Source organism: Triticum dicoccoides, chromosome 7A (assembly GCF_002162155.2).
Source record: "Triticum dicoccoides isolate Atlit2015 ecotype Zavitan chromosome 7A, WEW_v2.0, whole genome shotgun sequence".
Taxonomy (NCBI): Eukaryota; Viridiplantae; Streptophyta; class Magnoliopsida; order Poales; family Poaceae; genus Triticum; species Triticum dicoccoides.
In genome coordinates this window covers 619,809,428-619,817,505 of record NC_041392.1, presented here as the reverse complement: position 1 = coordinate 619,817,505, position 8,078 = coordinate 619,809,428, and the positions used below count along the sequence as shown (strand labels likewise).

At 43.4% G+C, this 8,078-nt stretch overlaps 1 long non-coding RNA gene across 2 annotated transcripts; it reads right to left on the bottom strand.

Moving 5' to 3' along the window:
• Nucleotides 1–4,831: 4,831 nt before the first annotated feature.
• Nucleotides 4,832–7,737, bottom strand: LOC119331918. 2 transcript variants are annotated; one of them, XR_005160704.1, is made up of 4 exons: nucleotides 7,443–7,737; nucleotides 6,589–7,313; nucleotides 5,534–5,699; nucleotides 4,832–5,388 (listed from the first exon to the last, which is right to left on the bottom strand). It is a non-coding gene; the product is annotated as an uncharacterized LOC119331918 (long non-coding RNA). The 2 variants fall into 2 exon arrangements; XR_005160703.1 differs by having other exon boundaries at nucleotides 6,836–7,313.
• Nucleotides 7,738–8,078: the final 341 nt, after the last annotated feature.

The window sequence follows — 8,078 nt, the reverse complement described above, 5'->3', positions numbered from 1 at the left end:
CATCTAGAGGGGGCCGGCCCCCTTCCCCCTTCCCCTATAAATAGAGGGGTGAGGGAAGGGCTGCAAAGAACATCCAAGGCGCAGCCCCTCCCCTCCCCAACACATCTCCTCCTCCGTCACGAGCTTGGCGAAGCCCTGTCGGAGTACTGCTGCTCCACCACCACCACGCCGTCGTGCTGCTGCTGGAGCCATCTTCCTCAACCTCTCCTTCCCCCTTGCTGGATCAAGAAGGAGGAGACGTCACGTTGACCGTACGTGTGTTGAACGCGGAGGTGCCGTCCGTTCAGCGCTAGGATCTCCGGTGATTTGGATCACGTCGAGTACGACTTCCTCATCCCCGTTCTTTGAACGCTTCCGCGCGTGATCTACAAAGGTATGTAGATGCAATCCGATCACTCGTTGCTAGATGAACTCATAGATGGATCTTGGTGAAACCGTAGGAAATTTTTTGTTTTCTGCAATGTTCCCCAACAGTATGAACCATGGCAGCAAAATGCTTATAACTAGACAACACCTCAGAACGAGAAGTCATGAAATAAAGCCATGTGTAACGAGAGAAATCATCTATGAAAATAATATAGTATTTATGACCACCTTTCGAAGCGAAAGGGGCCGGACCCCATACATCAGAATGGACTAAATCGAAAGGACGCTTGGACACTGACTCACTATGTGAATATGGTAACTGAATCTGCTTGCCAAGACGACAACCCTGACACTCTAAAGAGACATCTCCTGAGACAGACCCCAGAAGACCTCGACGAACTAAAGAAGACAACCGAGAACCACACAGATGACCAAGTCGATGATGCCACTGCTGGAAGGAACCAGTAACGGAGGAGACAGAAGCGGAAGAACTGGCGATGGTGGCAGCGGAAGGAACATGAAGCCAGTCCAACTCCCAAAGACCCTGAGAATCACGGCGGCGAGGGCCAGCCCCAACCAGAGTGTGCGTGCGACGGTCCTGGACAGAACAAGAGTCAACGTCAAGGATGACGCGACAACCGGAATCAGTAAGTTGACCAGCAGAAAACAGATTCATGGTAAGTCGAGGAACATGAGCAACATCAGGAACATAATAAGAAGGAGTGGTAAGATTGCCTCTACTAGCAACAGAAAGTGGAGTACCATCAGCAGTGAGGACATGAACAGGAGAATCCAGTGATCGAAGAGAGGACAAAGTGGAAGAATGAGAAGACATATGAAAAGAAGCTCCAGAGTCCAGAACCCATGGGGATGTACCTGACTGTGTAGAGGGTGATTGCTCAGTGCGGGAAGCATCAGTCACAGAACCAGCAGTACCCATCGAGGAAGAACCTGAAGCCGCGAGCAGACGCTTAAGTCTCAGAATATCCTGGTCAGTCAAAGCAATGGCTGAAGCTGTCGAGGTAGATGACAAAGTCCCTGAAGATGATGATCGCGCCTTGCGCAGGTGTTTCTTCTTCGTGTAGCACTGAGACTCAAGATGACCATCATTGTTGCAATAGTCGCAATGTGGACGGGGGCGACCTGAGCCTCCGGAAGGAGTGGGCAAGAGCGGCGGAGCACTCGAGCGAGAGGGGGTCGGTGCAGCAGGTGGCGTAGGAGCATGAGTAGCGAGCACAGAGGGAACCTCCAGCAAACCAGTACCACGTAAGCGAGTCTCCTCAGCACGAATCTCAGAAAGCGCCTCCATGAGAGAAATACGGCCACGAGCAAACAACTGAGCAAGCCGGGGCTCAAACTCCTTACGGAGCCGAGACAGGAACTCATAGACGCGATGAAACTCCAAATTGGCCTGGACAGCCTGGCAACAGGGGCAGGTACGACAACCAGCACTGCGGAGAGAATCAAGCTGGCGCCAGATAGCAGAACTCTGTGCATAGAAGTCATCAACAGTAGAGTCACCCTGCTGAAGAGCATGCTCCTGACGGACCACAGAAAGGTATAAGGCATCACCAGAGGGCTGATAGCGCTGACGAAGACGGGTCCACATCTCAAAGATAGTAGGAAGACCCAGAAACTCAGAAGCAAACTGAGGCAGAACACTAGCAGTGAGAACAACTGCAGCACGAGCATCATCATCAAGCCACTGGGTGTAAACAGACAGAGCACCATGATACGTTTGAAGAGCCTCCTCATAAGCCAAAACCCTCTCATCATAAGCACGATCAGCAGCCTCATCAGCAAGCTTAGCCGCATCCTTGGCGGCCTGATTAGCATCCGGAGGAAGAACCGGTGGAGTCGGCGGAATAGGAGCCACCGGAGGAACCGGACGTGGCGGACAGCAGACCTCGCCAGAAAGAACGCCCCAGAGACGGATGCCACGCATGTGAATGCGCATGAAGCCAGTTAACTCAGTGTAGTTAGTACCATCGAAGATCACCGGACAGCAAGGGACAGCAACATAGCCCGATGCAGCAGACTTTTTTTTGGTCAACGACTGCGTGGAAGCCCGATCCGATCTGGAGGGCAGAATCGAGCAGCTAGGCGGTGGGATCCGATCTAGAAAGAAGTAGAGGCGAGCAGGAAGATGAGCGCCTCGTCACTTGAAGCTGGCTGCAGCTGGGCGATGGGAATCGGCGACTGAGACGACTGGAGGCCCGGCGGTTGGAGGCGATTTCGATCTGGAGCGGGGCCTGGAGCACATTGATCACGGGAGGTCGTGGTGAGCGCTTCTATCTGCAGCGGAACAGGGAGGAGAAGGAGATCGAGGAAGACTTCGATCAGGAGATCAATCACACGAGGCCGGTTGGAGATCGAGCGGGACTGCTTCGATCGGGATGGATCAATCGCACGAGTTGCAGCGTGCAAAAAATTGACCTAGCTCTAATACCATGTTAGGAATAAGCAACTTGTATTCTCATGAGGCCATAGGCCGATATATATACATGTACAGGTGTGGAACATATATAGGAAACCCCTTATACAACGGGATAAATACAAAAGGGGTACATGACTTATATTATAACTCTAACAGCCCTGATAGCAGAAGGCGAGATCGGTATGAGCATTTTGGCATAGTCGAAGGCCATGGCGTCCTTGTTGCTTTTGCTTGGAGTGGCGGCTGCCATCGGCGGAGGTGGAGCTAGGCAGAGGAGGAGGCGGAGGCGGAGGCGGAGAAGATGGGAAAATAAATTCTGAGACCGGGTCCATTCCTACTCCAATCTTAAAGCACGCAACCCCACGGCCGCTCTGTTTCCAATCCCAGCTGCTCAATCCCGCTCCTTCACTTTACGTTTCCATTCCTCCAGGATCAGATGCATATAACAGCTTTAAAGAAAAGAAAGGAAAAAAAAAAGATCAGATACGTAACTCCTGGTGCCCTCGTCCAGGGCGGCCGCGATGAAGGACTTTGTCGGCGCTGGCCGCGTGGCAGCCAGGTACAACGACCTCTAGTCCATACCGGCCGTGCGGAAGGGTCTCTGACTTCTCATCCAGAATGGTAGTAAAGTATATTTTGAGAATTTTTGTTACCGGACATAATTAAGTGCCCGGGAGCCCTCCACTCCTCAACTCCGCCATGGAACCGGCGGAACTGCACCGAACGCGTAACTCCGTGGATTTCATAATCCGGAGCGGAGCGGCCCGTAGTACAAACTGCTGGAGTTGGGAAAGTGCTGCTCCGCACACTCCATCTTGTACAATTTTTACCCGCCACTTATCGGTTTGAGAAGAAAAAAAAGAAAACATAATCCCACGAATCTCTCATAGCCTCCACTTGCCCCGATTCCCTTTCTCCATGCGCACACCTAGAAGAGCTGGAGTTGGGGGCCGTTTTGCAAACTTCTAAAATATGCAAGTAGGGTTGGAAGCTGAGAAGTAAGGACTGGAGTTGAGAAATTTGAGGAGTGAAGTGTTGCCGAACAGGCTCTAACATTCATACACGTAATTTGCATGTTTTGTGTTTCATACATTTTTATTCATAATTTAACCGATTATATTGATTATAAATTGAACTTCCAATAAATATGAACAACACACATTGGTATTTAGCTGTTGTGAATGCAAAAGAGTGAGATTCAAGTACTTGACTCATTGTGTTACGAGTTTGACTGAGATGATCTCATAGTTACTACATTATTTATTATCCCTTATTATGTGAAATTTCGCTTATGTGTATTGTTTCTGATCATTAATTATTTTTCACCTACGAGCACTAAAATATCATTTGGACATTCTTAAAAGTCAAAACTTGATTAGCCAGAATTGGAAAGACTTCAATGTTACTAAATGGAAGATTACAGAACAATTACAAAAGCCAATTCAAAAAGACGGGTTGTAAGGTGTCACATATGTTCTATGCCAATATAAGTAATAATCCATGTGTAATAATCGTGTATGTTCAATAATATACTAATAGTTGTTTGAGTTGTCAAAAAAAAATACTAATAGTTGTTTGTGTTGCACGGGTATCACTTCTTTTTTAGGTATAAAGTTAGTGAGCATACTATTATGTTGGAAAACAAACACCGCGGCCACGACTACAATGATTGAACAAAATGACGATGACATTGATGGAGATCCTAATGATGTTAATTAAAATGTTGGAAAGTACATATGATACAAAAAATCAAAAGCAATAAACACATTATTTGTCGAAAATAAATACCAATTACTAATATATGTTCTTTCTAACATGAGCTTAGATGAGTTAGTAGGTGAACTTTGCAGCTACATCAAATCAATCAATTCTACAGATATTTTAGAGCAATTCATTTTGAATTAGTAGTGCACAAGGTGAACTGTATAATTAAAACAAAATTGAGTACCCTAGATATATCACAATATTACTTATATTAGTATAGAACATATGTGATGCTTTATACTTGTCTTTTTGAATTGACTTTCATAATTGTTTTGTGATCTTCCATTTAGTAACGTCGAAGTCTTTCAGGTTGTGGCTTATCAAGTTATGACTTTTAAAAATGTCCAATTGATATTGTAGTCCATGTAGCTGAAATATGTCATCGGAAATAATACACATAAGCGAAGGATCAGTTTATGACATTTCATATAGAGGATCAGAAGTGATGTAGTAACCAGCCGTAATAGTGAGATCATCTCGGTCAAACTCCGAACACAATAAGTCAAGTATTGTAATCTCACATTTTTTTGTGTTCACAACAGTTAAATAGCAATGTGTTGTTCATATTTATTGGAAGGTCATTCTATAATCAAGATAATTAGTAAAATTACTAATAAATATATATTGGACCCAGAACATGAAAATTATGGATATGGATGTTACCATGTCATGCTGACATTACTAATGGATATCAATAATTGAACTTTTCCTTGTAAGTAAGGGTACTCGTTTAGCTGCCCCTTTTCATCTAGCAGGCACACCAGTTGATGTTGTTTGACATATATTTCATCTATCTTCGCCAGTAATTGTTTTTTCATAATCTGCAAAAAGTAAAATAATTTGAAAAAATATTGAATAAATCCATGTGTAAATATGGATTAGCCATGCACACACACAAATAATAATATTAAATAACAAAAAGGCATTTAAGATGCAAGATACAAAAGTAATAAATCAAACAATTACCTAGTGGGAGGTAGTCGTATGTTTCATCAACTTTTGTTTGTTCATATTCCCCTGATTGCTTATCATCATCGAATAAAATTTTCTTTCATTCATACATTCAGAAACCAGAGGTATATAATGTCGAGTTGGTTGGCGGCGGAGGTCATGTCAATGGATCAACATCAATCTGTTTTCAGAACAATCGATTCAAAAAATTCAGAAACCAAAGATAACGCAAGTGATGGCTCCAAAAAATTCGATTAAAAAAATTTGGCATTTTTTGAAGGTCGATTGTCAAAATCCACAACAATGGTCAAGTCAGCACTGTCATTCATTTTCTGCAAAGCTCAAACAATATTTTATATTGTGCAAAGGTGTAATCAGCATGGAGTTCAATCAAACAGGGAGAAATAGTAATAATATTGTAAATAGTGGGTGTCCGTCTATTCATTGTGAGAAATCAGCTACTAATCTGTAAAAGCTAATTATAGGCTGCATAAGCTACTGGATTTTTGGATTTCGATTGGCACACTGCCAAAATATTTACTCTGACCTCGAATGATACCCACGAACAAATCTGGAACTACTTGCAAGTTGCAAGAATGCGAGCATGGTCTATGTTTTACTGTAAAGGAAAGAGAAGAAAAAAGGGTTTGTCTAGGGCACATCTAGATGTGCTATAGTTATTGCACATCTAAATGACACAATCAAGTATGGAAAGAAAAAGAAAAAATCCAAAAAAAAATTCACACGAATCTCCGCATAAGATCAATGACATAGGACTTAGATGTGCAATACTTATGGCACATCTAGATGTGCTTTAGCAAAACTGAAGAAAAAATATACAAAAAAGAGATGACCTTCGTACATGAAGGAAAACTAACCATGAATAGATTAGCCTTAAGATAGAAGGAAGGGTACAAGACAGGAGTTTGTTCAGTAGATTTACCATTGGTTAAAATAGTTATTACTAGCCTTAAGAGTTTATTACTAGCCTTAAGAACGAATGCCAGAACATAGCATCATCAAGAAAATAAAATTGCATAGAATAAAAGCACCAGAATTTGAGCCGAAACCTGATCAGGTAATAGAGAACATGGCATATATTATTCACTCTCTTTATGCCAGATTGGCCTTCCAGCATCCAGTACCGTAGCTAGCTTTGAAAAGTGAACTCAAGCAAACTTTCAGAGTACAAAGCAGAAGATCTTGCGGCAGCTCCAGTCGGTAACGATGACATATATGGTTGCAGAGTGCATACACACAGGAAAGATCATGTCTTTTTCAAAACAACAGAACCGAATTTAGCCAGACCAGGCGTACCTCAGGTGGAGCACTGGCGGTCCGGCGATGTTAGTGGAACGGCGAGATTGTACGACGGCGTATGGAGCACTTCGGTCGGCGGAGTTGTAGAACGGCGAGATTGTACGACCCCAAGATTGGATGCTTCGGTAGAGGGCTCGAGGCCTATTTATATGTGGTAAAAGGAGGGCGGTTCATGTGGAGTCCGTGGCCGGCAAGGCCGTGTATCCGAGCAAGTCTCCTCCATGGACTCTAGATCCGATCACCTTCCCGGCCTCCAGCACGCACGGATCCGGCCGGGATACGTCGCTACAGCCGCCTCTCCCCTGCTCCTGATGGCACCTGCAGAGCTCCTAGAACTGCTTGTTGGCCTGAACTTAGAAGTCAGAAGTTCTCCTTGTGTGCCTGTGGCTGAACCGTGTTGTTGTCGTGTGGCTGAATTCTACTGCAAGATCCGTCAGCATTTTTGTAAGAGTGGTAGATCCACGGTAGAGAACACCTGCAGACTTATGCAGCGCCATCTTAGTATACACAGTGTCTTTTTTGTAATCTAAAGTGGGATTCATCACTTAGATTTTGATCAGGTGCGCAGCCAAAAATAATACAGTAATAATCAAATGTGACTAACCTTTCTTCAGTTTGGCCTTGCAAAGTGTGTGCGGATCTGTGAAGTACCTAGCAGTGGGCGTTCACGAAGATGACACTCTGGATGATCTGGGGCCGGACAGGTTCTCTGCTAGGTTCTATTCTATTCTTTTCTTTTAAAATCATCGTTTATTCTCATCATCGGTGCTCCTTCTGTTTCTTTTTAGTTTGCATATGAAATTTGTTTGAAGTCAAACTTAGTAAATTTTGACCAATTTTATATGAAAAGACATCAACATTTACAATACGAAATGCATTAGATGAAAATTAATTTTCGTCTATATAACTTTAGTATTGTAGACGATGTTGATATTTTTTAATATAAATTTAGTCAAACTTTGTATACAAGACCAAGTACATGTCCAGAATGATAGTAAAGTATATTTTGAGAATCATTTTGTTACTGCACCGTTAAAGCATGATGGCAACCTTGGAATAAATGAACATGGTGAGATTGTCAAAAACTACGTGAAGCATGACATGGTAACATCCATATACATAATTTTCATGTTTTGTGTTTCATACACTTTTATTCATAATTTTACTGATGATCTTGATTTATAGATTGAACTTCCAATAAATATGAACAACACACATTGGTATTTAGCTGTTGTGAATG